This window comes from Gossypium raimondii, chromosome 4, assembly GCF_025698545.1.
Source record: "Gossypium raimondii isolate GPD5lz chromosome 4, ASM2569854v1, whole genome shotgun sequence".
Taxonomy (NCBI): Eukaryota; Viridiplantae; Streptophyta; class Magnoliopsida; order Malvales; family Malvaceae; genus Gossypium; species Gossypium raimondii.
Window position 1 is genome coordinate 26,941,526 of NC_068568.1, and position 13,132 is coordinate 26,954,657.

The 13,132-nt window shown below is 34.0% G+C and overlaps 1 non-coding gene across 1 annotated transcript; it reads left to right on the top strand.

Annotated features, from left to right (window-relative positions):
- The first annotated feature begins 1,326 nt into the window (after positions 1-1,326).
- Positions 1,327-1,433, top strand: LOC128040660 (small nucleolar RNA R71). Its single transcript, XR_008195466.1, has one exon. It is a non-coding gene; the product is annotated as a small nucleolar RNA R71 (small nucleolar RNA).
- The last annotated feature ends 11,699 nt before the right edge of the window (positions 1,434-13,132 follow it).

Here is a 13,132-nt window from a genome sequence, read left to right on the forward strand (position 1 = left end):
CCTAAGTCACATAATGCCTTACCACGATATGTTGCTCCAATGTTGCATAGTATGGTAAAACATCTAGGATCCTTCAATTTTGAGGGTAGTTTGTCTTGAAGATATGCACTGTATTCCTTCGTCAGAGCTACCATCTCAAGTTCTCCAAGTCTTCATTTCTTAGACAAGATATCTTTCATGAACTTGATGTAGTTCGGCATTTGCTCAAGTGCTTCAACAAACGGGATGTTGATGTGAAGTTGCTTGAGTACGTCAAGGAACTTCTTGAATTGAATTTCATGCTTTTTGTTTCTTAAGTCTTTGAGGGTAGGGTGGTGGTGGTTTTATTACTAGGACTGATTCTTGTTGATTCATCCTTGGCGGTAATTTTGCATCTAACGACATTGTTAGTTGATCAGAATTAGCTGGTCCTAAGGTTACTTTGTTGAGTTTTGCAGATTCTGGTTTTGGTGAAACTGGAATTTCAACACTTGGTTGAAATTCTTCTGAATCTTGAACGTCAGCTCACTCCTTTTCAACTTCGACAGTGTTGGGCTCTACTATTTTTTCGCTCCTCAATGTCAATGCTTTACAATGTTCCTTCCCCAGATTTCTCAGATTTTTCGTGTCACTAAGTAGAGCACCTTGTGGTCAGTTCCTGAGTTCAATAGCAAGCTAGCCCACTTGATTCTCCAAATTCCTTAGAGTGGTGTCGTTTTTCGCCATGTATGCCTTCAATAGATTCTCTAAGCTATTGGATGGTTCCACTTGGGTTGGTTTCTGAACTTGTTGAGGGAAACTAGGCGGCTGAGTTGGTCTAGGTTGGGCGTAAGTGTTACTGGTTCCAGCCCCTTGGTTACTCCAGGAAAAAGTCGGGTGATTTCGCCACGATGAGTTATAAAAGTTGGATTGTAGTCCTTGCCTCCCTCAGTTTTGGTTTTGGTTATCCATGTAATATATGGATTCGGGGTTTGATGGACATTCTTAAAACAAATGTCCTTCCCCACAATATACACAGGCTATATTCTCAAATTGGTTAGGTGCTTGGGCTGCAAAACTGTTAGACCCATTAGTGGTAAGATTATTAAGCATTGAGGATATTGAAGATACCTGAGATGCGAGTGAAGTGAGAGCATCCACTTCATGTATTCCAGCGACTTGTCTTCCTGACACTGCTTGATTGGTTGATCATTAATAATTGTTGCTGGCAATCCTCTCAATAATTTTGTAAGCCTCATTATAAGACATAGAAAGGACATTAGTAGAGGCGTCCACTACCATCCTCGTCTAAGGGTTGAGACCATTATAGAATGTCTCAAGTTAAATGCAATATAAATGCAATATGGGATTCCATAATGAGGGCACTTTCGTAGCAACTCTTTGTACCTTTCTCATGCCTCATACAGGGATTCATCATCCATTTGTTAGAAGTTAGTGATCTCATTCCTCAACTTGGAATTCTTGCTCGGCAAGAAATACTTCATGAGGAATCTCTCGGCTAACTCCTGCCATGTAGAAATAGAGTTCGGTGGCAATGAGTTCAACCAGGCACGAGCTCTATCCCTTAGCAAATATGAGAATAGCTTCAGTTGTAATGCATCTTCGGGTACTCCGGCTAACTTGAAAGAATCGCTCACTTCCATAAATAGTCTTAAGTGAAGATGAGGATCTTCAGTAGGCATTCCACTGAATTGGCCCACAGTCTAAAGCATCTAGAACATGACTGTCTTCAGCTCAAACTGTTGTGCCTCAATTTCAGGTCTCCTAATACCCAGATTAAGATTGTTAAATACTGGCATGGCATCCTGTGTAAAGCTCTATCCCTATCATCAATAATAAGGATAGGATTCTAAGCAAGGTTTGCTCCGTTCCCTTGATTCATATTCTCAAAGTTTATCTCTCCAGTCCTTCTCCAGTTCGCTTGTCTTCTTCACTATCGAAAGGTTCATTCTATTTTAGGGTCCACAGGGAGTAAGTCGACAATCTGGTCAATACTTATAAACACCTAAAATAATCACAGAAAGATTAAGTAAGTAAAGATTTAAACAGGAAAATAAATAAACCAAAATGTAAAAACAGATTCACAAATCATGGTTTTTTTTTTAAAACAGTCCCCGACAACGGCGCCAAAAACTTAGAACGACGAAAATGTGCAAGTGTACACAATCACAACAAGTAATAAAGTGACAAGTAAATGTCGAGTTATCGTACCCACAGGGACTGTAAAAAGGAATATTTATGAAATTAATGTTAAAACACTTTGGTGATGGAAAATATTTTGGTTTAAAGATGATTAAAAACTAAGGGTTAAAAACTAAGTAAAAAAATTTAAAAATAAAAAGGTTCTAATGCACGATTTCAAATAAAGTTTAATCAAGATGATATAATTGTGTTGGATTAATTACATTCCTTTAACATAGAATTATTAAACTTATGTTTATATTGCTACGAACAAATTCACGACAACTCGATAATTTGCTAACTACTGCTCATACATACTTATTAAATTAATCAATCTCTTGAACATTTTCCAATGTCAATCCAAGAGATTAATCAATCTTCACAAGCATATAAAAGATCAAGTGAGGTAACAGAGTATTTCTACCTTGAAACAGTTTAATCACAATAATCTTGCAAGTTATGCAAGGCATATGTATCGCCAAATACAATGCTAAATTAACTTCAGCTACCTTAGAAGAATAAACATCCACTGATTAGGTATTGTGTCGATTAATTACAATTTCAATACAATTTAATAATTAATTCATTAGTTATCTAAAAATTAATATTGCAAGAATAACTTAGGCATGATTTTACTTAATCAAGCATCTTACCGAGGCCTATAACAGCACAAACACAATTTCAATAATTCAAGCAGGAAAAATGTAATCAACCCAACACGGATTAAATTCAAGCTAGATTGACTAAAATAACCATTTCAATAGCATAAATATTCATAAACATGTTTGTCAAAACAACAAAATTTTTAAGAGATAGGGAACAAGAAGCAAAACCAGTGTTTCTCCATGGCTTGACTGATTGCTCCGTTCTTCGTTCTCCGTTGTCCTCAGTTATTAAGGTGGCATATGAACACTTTAATTGCTGCTCAACAATGGCTGATGAGGACCTCTTTCCCAAGAGAAGAAATCGGCACTTGAACAAAAGGGAAAATGGGAAGGAAAAGTTGAGAGAATGTGAGAGACAAAAAGAGAGAATGAGAGTGTGAGGGTTGAGTTGAATGATCAGCAAGGGGTGGCTTTTATAGCTTATTGTGGCTGCTAAAAATATAAAATTCCATCAGCCCAAGAGACCCCCCTTGGCTGGCCACACACATGGCAAAGTTGAGAGATTCAACTTTGCTAAAAATAGCCTGGGGCAAATCCATAAAGCCACATTTTTTGAAGGGGTTTGAATGCAAGGTTGAAAGTTCTTCAGGGGCTTCTTTGCAAGCTTATTTAGTCAGCTAAAATGCTGATTTGGGTCAGCATATGGACGGTTCTGGCCAGCCCAATTGGTGGCTGGTTCGGTTCACTAGATTCGGTTCAACCAATGCGGTTCAATTGGACCCTTTTTTTCCATAATTAATTAATAATAATTTATTTAGCCCAAATTAAATTGGGAATAAATTAAAATTAATTATATTATGAATTAACACACATTTTTGGACCATCTTAGGCTGGAAATAAATTTTCCTCGATGCTTCAAATTGCTTCTCGGTTTTATTCTTCGAGTATTGTCAGCCGAGCCAATTTTCGCCCTTTGTACGAATCTATCAAAAATTATCAAAATTAATCAAAATTAACTATAAAATTAATTAAAATTCTTCATGTTCATATTTTTAACATAATTTATTTATTTTATAATATTTAATTATTTTTTGACAAGAATTTAACCGAAATAGCATGATTTTAAGTTAAAAAAGGCATGTAAAAACACATAAATTATCGTGTTTCCATTAGTTAAGTTAGTTTTCACTGTAGTTAGGTTCATTTATATGTTCAACACCTTAAACTCTCTTGTAAACACATTTTAGTCCTCTTTTAATATTAGTAAACTTTTCTTTATTTTCACTTGTTAAAAATCATTGCTTTAGAATTTTTATTCATCTATCTTGCTTCCATTGTTGTGTTGTCCAAGCTTTTGCAAGATAGCTTGGCTTTTTATTCACTTGCCTTTAATTTTAAGTTAATGTTTTTGTTGCTTGAATTTTTTCTTGTTGGAAGTTAAAGTTGGATTTTTATTCACTTCTCTTTTAAGTTTAAGTTAAACCTTAGGTGGTTGGTTGATGGAAGTGTTGTTTGGTTAGTTTTTTTTTTTTTTTTTGTATAGAGACTAAATTGAATAGACTTAAAAACATAGGAATGACACCCCTAATGGAAATTTTAGGTAAGTGAGACTGAATCTTATCGGGCAGTAATTCATTAGTCCTGGATTAGTTGGTGAGGTCAAGAGATAAACCAGACTATTTTGTTTAAGTTGGTAAAGATGAGGTCGAGAATTAAAATGGAACCAATTTAGGGGTTTAAATGGTTTAGATCCCTAATCATTAATTAGCAACGTGGAAGTCAATCAACCACTATTTTTTATTTAATTATTGTTTATTTAATTACATTTGTTTTACAATTTAGTCCTTTTCTATTTTAGGTAACTAATTAGGTTAATTAAACCTCAAATTATGTATTACCATAATATAGAAAGTAGTGAGTAGCTAGGTAGACTCCTTTCTTACATGCTTGTTAAATAGAAATCATTAAATCATTGACTTTTTTGGGTTCGACCCCTTAGAATACTCCGGTGTTCCATCAGACACTATAAATATTATAACTGACACTATCTGCTTGCAATCAAAACTGCACCTTTAAGATTGTTTTATAAAATTATTTATTTTTACGCGCACACGCGACACGCACATCAACTTGCATTTCTTCTTCCTCAACACATCTTAGCTTGTATTGCAGCAATTTTGCTGCCTACACAAGCCTCAGGTCCTGACCGACTTTTATGGAGATGGACTTCTTCTGAAACTTACAAACAACTTGTTGAGAGAAGAGATCTACTATCACAAAGCCTTAACTTGATGATTTGGAAAGTTAATACTCCCCCAACAAGTAAGGGTCTTCTTATGGCTTCTTTGACATACTTGGTTGCTTACTAATGGGGAGAGAGTGATATGTGGAATGGTTGATGATGCACACTGTGTGCAGTGTGGTAAACCTATGGAAACATCAATTCACACTGTGTGGGGCTACCAATTTGCTATCACGATTTAGAAGACTATTGTACCAAAAAATGTTTGGGCTTATTTCTTTAATTATTTGCTAGAAACTTGGTTGAAATGAAACATCATGAATGAGGGAAGTATCATGGAAGTTGATGGTGAATGGCCAACTTTCTTTTCAATCTTGTGTTGGCTACTTTGGAAGAGTCAAAATGAATTTATTTTCTAATAGGAAAGTTGTAACAGTAGCAATCTGATTTCGAAATGCATGGCCTGGACAGGAATTGTCACATCTGGTTTTCATTCAAGTCTCGAAGTAAAAGGAGAGTTGGTAGTTAATTTAATAAAATAGTAAGTCAGCAGGCTCTACTGGAAAACATGGAAATTTTTGTGGTTGACTTGTGCATACTTAACTCTCAATTCTGGTTCAGTTAGAATGGAATCGGTTGGTTCCTTAATGAGAGACAAAATGACTATCGATGAATGGTTACTTGGAGCATTGGATCATGCGTAAGAAAGATTATATATGAGTGTGTGAAAAATAATGACCAATGCTCTCTTTATATATGAAGAGTTTATAGATTTCAACTATGATTAAACTTAATCACTTCAATATTAAATTAATATAATATTTATCCAGATAAATATTATATTAATCTTAATATAAAATATTATTAAAATAATAGAATGTTTATCTACAAGATAAACATTATATTAAATTTAATATTAAGATAATAACTTTAATATTAAATCAATAAAATACTATTAAGATAAGTATTAAATTAAATTTAATATTAAACTATTAAAATAATATTATTCTCTGGTAAAGCCCCAGTAGGAGTGTAACTCTTCCACTGCTCAACCACCAAATACCAACCACCGTCAGCCACCAGAACATTGCTGTCGTATGTGAAATGATATGTGAATTTTGCAAATATACATGTCGAATCAAGCAACAAAATGATAAGTGAGATCATCTCCATAGGGATTATAACGGTATAATTTGGTCAAGATTTTAGAGTGAGGTATGATTAATGTTTTGACAAAAAAATGATAAGAATCAGTGGTAATTCGAAGGAAGAATGATGTGTGCAATATGGAAATGCTATGACAAGACACAAGTAAGAATGCAATGGCAAATTCGAGAATAATTACGTGAATAATATGCAAACAAACAAGTAAACAGCTAAAAATGTTATGGCAAAGACACAACGACAAAGGATAGAGGGTCTACGATGTTGATTTGGAAGGTTGGGATTACTAAGAATCTGTTATTACTAACAGTAATGCCTCAACAAAACCATACTCAATCTTCTGCTTAGAAGATTTCTAAAATGGTTTGGTTCTTTCGAGAACGAGACCTCAAGTTACCTTGGCTTAAGTGATATATGTCTATAGGCCTTGAGCACAGTATCTTGAACTATTTTGTTTTCTTTCTGAATGAACGTGGCTCTATGTCTAGAGGCTACTACAAGTATTCAGTTGAACACTCGCTCATCTCATTCAATTTCAATTTGAATAACCTAACCTTGCCAGAATTAGAATAATTTAATGAACATGTTGTACATCCATCTATGTCTAGAGTTTGCAAACATGCAATTTTGTAAAAAACCATGGAATGAGACAATGTATTAAAGTAGATCCACGCTTCAGTCATTAAAGAAAATAAGAGTTTCATCAAGTAATCCCAACGTTAAGAGATTTAGCTCATGGGTTGGCAATTAAAATTCAAATCCAAAGTATCATTCAACATCATTTTCATTAAATCAATTCATGAAGAGTAATCAAGAAATAACGGAAGAACTTAGGGAAGATAGCTTCCGCGTATCCAGCCCACGCTCCAGCGATGTAGTGTCATATGGTGGCTGAGAGGGACTGCCTTTGTCTTCCTCTTCTATTTAGCCGCTACCCTCTATTATTTCTCTTTTTTATTCTCTCTACCCCCTTTAGGGTTTCCTCGTTTGGATTTTATAATCTTTTTCCCTAGGGTAAATCCAACAACCCATGATTTTCTTCCCTCTTTTTTAGGTAGATATATCTGGCATAAGTTTAACTGGGCCTAAGACCAGTACGCTTTGAGTGATGATTGGACATCTTCCCAGCATTGTGGAAACACGAAAATATATACACTTTTTCATGCCCGTTTTAACTCAAATTCATCAAAATTCGTAGTAATTCTTGTCGAAAAATATATAATTATTATAAAATGATTAAATTGTACTTAAATCATTAACATGTTGAATTCTGATTAAATTTGATCATTTTCGACATATTTGCACGAAGGGTGAAAATCGGCTCGGCAAACACTACTAGAAGCGCAAAACTGAGAAACAATTTTTGAAGCATCGAGGCGAATTAATTTTTTAGCCGACGACGGTCCAAATTAAGAATATTAATTAATAATATAATTAATTTTAATTTTAATCCAATTTATTTTGGGTTAAATAATTATTATTAAATAATTATGACAAGAGGCCCAATTAAGCTAAATCGAGAAAATCGATCCAACCGAGCATTGGGCTACCCAAAACCGTCCCACATGCTGACCCAATCAGCTTTTTTGGCTGATTATTTGGCTTGCATACAGTCCATGAAGATTCCTTGAATTTGCATTCAAACTCCTCCACTTATCATGCCTTACTAGATTTGCCCCTACCTTAAAATAGCAAGTTTGAAACCTTCAAACTTGCCACATGTGTGGCCAGCCATGGAGGGGGTCTATGGCTGCTGATTTTTGCTATTTTTAGTAGTCATATCAACTGATAAATACCCCCCTTGGCTGGTCATTTCAAACACATCTAAAAACCTCTCATCCTTTCACTTCTCTCTCACTTTCTCTCTTCAATCCCCTTCCATTGTTCTTCATTTTCCTCCTCATTCCCTTGTCGATTTCACCTCTTGAAAAAGAGTCCTTCAACCACCATTTGGAGAAACATTCAAGTGTTCATGGAAGTCTCGGTTCAACAAGAAAAAGCAGAGAAGGAGGAGCGGAGCAAACTACTCAAGCCTCGGAGAAACACCGGAATTGATTCTTGTTCCTTATCTTTTTTAATTTTATTGTTGTTGTTATGAACATGTCTATGAATAATTGTGATGTTGATATGTTTAATTTAATTAATATGGCTTAAATTTAATTCGTGTTAGGTTGATTGCACTTTGTCCATTTAATTTATTAAAATTGTGTTTGTGTTGTTATAAGCCTTGGTAAGATGTTTGATTAAGTAAAACCATGACTAAGTTATTCTTGCATTACAATTGTAAGGTAACTAATGAATTAATTATTTAAACGGATTGAAATTGTAATTAATTGACACAATACTTAATCAGTCCATGTTTAATCATCTAAGGTAGCTGAGGGTTAAATTAGTAACGGTATCGAACGATACATTAACCTTGCATAACTTGCAAGATTATTGTGATTAAACTGGTTCAAGGTAGGAATCATCGCTACCTCACGTAATCTTTTATGTGCTTATAAGATTGAATTAATTGTTTGAATTGGCATAGAGATATGTACAAGAGAATTTTTAATTTCATAAGTATGTATGTTCATTAACGCATATGCTTATTAAAATTTGTTTAATCGGTTGAATTGACATAGAGATATAGTCAAGAGATAAATGGATTTTGGTAGATGAGTATGTTCATAAGTTAGCAACTTACCAAGTTGTCATGAATTTATTCGTAACAACATCAACATGAGTTTAGTAATTCTAAGTTAAGAAATGTAATTAACCTAACACAATTATGTCATCTTAATTAAAATCATCTTTTGAAATCGTGCATTGGAACTTTTATTTTCTCTTTATTTATTTACTTAGTTAAAAATCTTAGTTTTTAATCACCTCTTCAAATCAAAATATTTTTCTTCACCAAAATGTTTTTAATTGCATTCATAAATAATTCTTTTCATAGTCCCTGTGGGTACACTAACTCGACATTACTTATCACTTTATTACTTGTTACGATAGTGTACACTTGCACATTTCCATCGTCCCACATAGCCACGATAGTTGTGCTGGCAAACTGTTCAACCCCTTGCCCCGAAAATCCTTCACTCTTTTTCTTCTTGTTCCTCAACCTGCACCTGCCAATCCACCACCACACACAACCCTTCGACAAGCAATTAAAAATAACTAACATTTAAGTATAGTCCAAGCTCTTAATGTAATGCTAAAATAAGAAAAATACCAATGAAATGCCCTAAAATGCAACTAAATGTACCTAAGTACAGGTAATTAACTAGATCTAAAACCATGAAATATACTCTTTTCAAGAGTTACCACACCCCCAAACCTGAGTTAGGGCTTGTCCTCAAGAAAAATATACATGAATGCATAAATGCAACGACTTTCGCCTATGCACATAACCACCTTGTACTGCCAATCCATTCAGAGAACAATATATACTTCAGTTCTCAGCAATCTTCTATCTCTCAGAACTTATTCAAGTTTCAAAGGTTTGCTCAACAAAGATAGGGCAGAAAATTGCTCCCTAAAAACAAAATTTCCTAAGTACTCATGTATGCTTTCTGGCTATAACAAACATCTCCCAATTTACTCATTTTCATTAGCTACCTAAACTTAAGTTACTTTGAAGCCCCTCTGTTCTAAGCCTGCATAAATATTTATTTGTATTTGTGTTTTCTTTTTGTTTTTCCTTTTTCTTTCTTTCTTTCTTTCTTTCTTTCTTTTTTTGATTTATTCTATTTATTTTTAAGCATATTAGGGGATTTAGCATGTCACGAAATTCTTTGACTTGATAATCACAATAGAACATACATTGAATTACGAGTACTCAATCTTGTCACAATTTAAATAAAAATCACTCTTGAAGCTAAGGCTTTTAACTTAGAAGATGGATGGAGAAAACAACTATCTCCTTAGCTACTCAGCCTATTACTACAGTGGAGTGCCCTTAATTTTCTTTTCTTTATTACACACTTTTACTTGGACTCACTTTTCTAGTCAACAGCACGATGGAGCAAACAAAGTGGTGCTGACTTACTCGACAATTCTAAGCAGTGGAGTGTCTATTGTCCTTTATTTAAGTAATGTTATGGCAATGTGACTGAGTTTGGCTTTAAAAGTCTCTAAGCTCATTAAAAGATACTTGCTATAGTCTAAAAATAACTAAGGTTAGGACATCTCATATTTAGGAGGTAATCTACAAGCAACCTAAGCTAAGCTAAATACACCTAATCCTCTGTCACATGTTCTAGATTTATTGAAGAACTAACCTCCTCATCGAATATCAGAAGTAAAAATTGTACTCCGCATAGGCAAAATAGTACTCAGTAGTTACGTAGTAGTGGCAAAACAAATTTAATGAAACTAGAATGTGCATATATACTAAACATATAATGCATCTTAAATGCACAATACACCCCCAAACCTAAGGGATGCATTGTCCTAAATGCATTTACAGATCTGTAACAGAAAAAATATATAGATATGTACAAAAAATGTCATGGCAAAAGAAATAAGATGCATGAGGTAGGGGAAAAAAACCTCCCTGGCTTGGATTAGAGTGTAGTTACTTCATTCGACCTGTGAGTGGATTTACGGGAACTAACTTTATATCGTAGCTTCCTCTTCATGAGGTTCATTTTGTCCCCTATAACGCGTAGGTTTGTGCAAGTTTACATAGTCGTTATCAAGTAATAAGTAAGTATCGAGTTATCGTCTCCATAAGGATTGTATTTGTGCTAAGTCACTTAATTTATAAAATTATATTAACAATTTGGTAAATAAAAACACAATATAGTTGAGAAGTGGTGATTAAAATATATTAAACTAAATGCAATGGTCCCTAATGTAAATTATCCTAAGTATGCAAACTATATGAATGAAACAGATTTTAGTAAAATTACACACAATTTGCAACAATTATAACATAAATAAACTAGGACAATTACTTTAATTAAACTCAATTTATTATCAACATGCTTAATAACATTTGGAAAAACATTCCATGGAAACTCGATCTTTCATGAGTTTGGAAACCACATTAGGTCATTTTGGAATCTTTTACTTAGTAAATACGCATTTTACTGATCCTTATTTACTAAGGGTTTCTTAGCATTTGTGTGAGGTAACAGGGACGTTTCAGGTTTGAAACAATTTAATCACACAAATCTAAAAACCATGCAAATAATAGAGCTTGGTCAGAGTTGTTATGCAACCTTCAATTTAATCGGGTCAAGATCTAAATTGAGCATGCACATTTCAATTATGTGTCCATTAGCCATCGTTTGGTCAAGATCGCTCAGCAAATAAAATTAAGCTATCATCCTAGCTTAAATAAAATTAAGCTAACATTGTTGTAAACAAGAACAAAGAACACATAGCAAACATCTTTATATTACATTAAAGAAAAGGAAGATTAAACCAAATTCAAAGTGGTTGTCACCTAAGACTCTAACTAACGAGGCTCTTTCGTTCCTTTACTTTGCTCCTTTGCTGATGGCTCTCCAAGGTGGCCGACCAAGGGTTCTTTAAGAGGCTTAATTGCTAAAATCTCTATGAAGAGATGATGCTAGGCGTGGGAATGGAAAAGGCTAAGAGAATTTGGAGAAAAGAGAGAATGATGAATGATGAGAATGAATGAGGAATGATTGAGGGATGCTGGAGGGATGATGAATGAAGGAATGAGAGGGTCTTATTTATAGGTGAGGAGATGGGGATAGTTTGTTAAATATAGTGGATGTTAACCTCTTCTAATCTCCTCAAATTGTGGCATGCCATGCTTAGTGGCTTTTGACTTGATTTTTTGCTTGATTTTTTAAGCAATTTTGGATGCCACACAACTCAGGACTGAGACTCAGTGAATCGTAAATCTTCGGGCAAATCTCTAATTTCTTCAACACTACAAGAACCTTGTGTAATTAAACCGAAGAATGGTTTAAATGGACAGCCATGTGTAGCTGAATATTGGGTTAACTTGGTCTCCAATTTGGACAATTTTATAATCCAGCAAAGCTATCAGACCTATCCAGAATAAATCAACAAGTTAGAGGACCATTCCTTAAGATTATACTAAGCTTCAAAATGTGCCAACATGAATCATAGTTTGCATGTATGTCACAGCCATAGATAACATTCTTCATTCAACATAATTTCCTATCAATCAAGCAAACAATCACAAGACTTATTTATGATCTTCATATGTTGAACTTAGGACTTGCTCTCCACTAATGTAGGTGACATAATCATCAAATCAATAGGTCTTTTATAAGGTTGTAATGGGGCTCAGTTAAAGGTAGGGAAGAGATGGGACATTTCGATTTTAAAAATCTTAACATTTAACTTTGTCTTGGTTTTCTCGTAATACAACCTTTTTCTTTAAGTGAACCTTTGGAACACCCCCAAACTTATTTTGAACTCAAGCTCATACATTTTTCCTTTTTAGAGACTGAGCGAACTTTTCTTTGCTCTTTTTTTTTAAGCATGAGTACATACATCTTTATGAAAATTTCGTCAAATGTTAATTCCCAAGACAACTTTAGTTAAGATAGGTGCACAAAATTAGGATAATTTTAAAAAGATGGTAGTTGGCTTATAATGTAGATTCATTGCAAAAACAGGCCTTTAAGCTCAAAATTACAGTTTCAAGGGTCTAATATCATAGGGTTGGCTTGAAAAGGCTCAAACAATCCAAAGAAATAGTGCCTATATCATTTTAAATTTTTATGTCCCCTAGGATTTTGCCTCAAGAAAGTTACTAAGTCAATTCTAAAGATATAAACCTTCATGCATGTCTAATCTCAAAAGAAACTAAGTTTTCATGGAAAACATTAATAAGGCTAAGATCATACAAGCATTCCATTCTTCATGATAATATACTTTCACTTAGATAAAATCATCATTCATACTTGCATACAAACTATCTCAGTAACAAAAAAAATCTCTCGAAACATTCATTTATTAAAACATA